Source organism: Limulus polyphemus, unplaced genomic scaffold (assembly GCF_000517525.1).
Source record: "Limulus polyphemus unplaced genomic scaffold, Limulus_polyphemus-2.1.2 Scaffold289, whole genome shotgun sequence".
Taxonomy (NCBI): Eukaryota; Metazoa; Arthropoda; class Merostomata; order Xiphosura; family Limulidae; genus Limulus; species Limulus polyphemus.
The window spans coordinates 385,341-385,730 of record NW_013665899.1 but is presented as its reverse complement, the minus strand read 5'-3'; positions in this window follow the sequence as shown (position 1 = coordinate 385,730).

Here is a 390-nt window from a genome sequence, read left to right as displayed (position 1 = left end):
CTATCAGTAGGACGAGAGTTTCTTTGGATCACATGCTGCTTCAATCTGACTTCACAACAAACAGCACTCCTCGTAAGTATGTTTAAATAGTTTTACTAATAAAAACCCACGAAACAGATAACACGGGCTAACAGTACGATGAGTTTCTTTGAATCACATGCTGCTTCAATCTGACTTCACAACAAACAGCACTCCTCGTAGGTCTGTTCAATAGTTTTACTAATAAAAACCCACGAAACAGATAACACGGGCTAACAATACGATGAGAGTTTCTTTGAATCACATGCTGCCTCAATCTGACTTCACAACAAACAGCACTCCTCGTAGGTCTGTTCAATAGTTTTACTAATAAAAACCCACGAAACAGATAACACGGGCTAACAATACGAT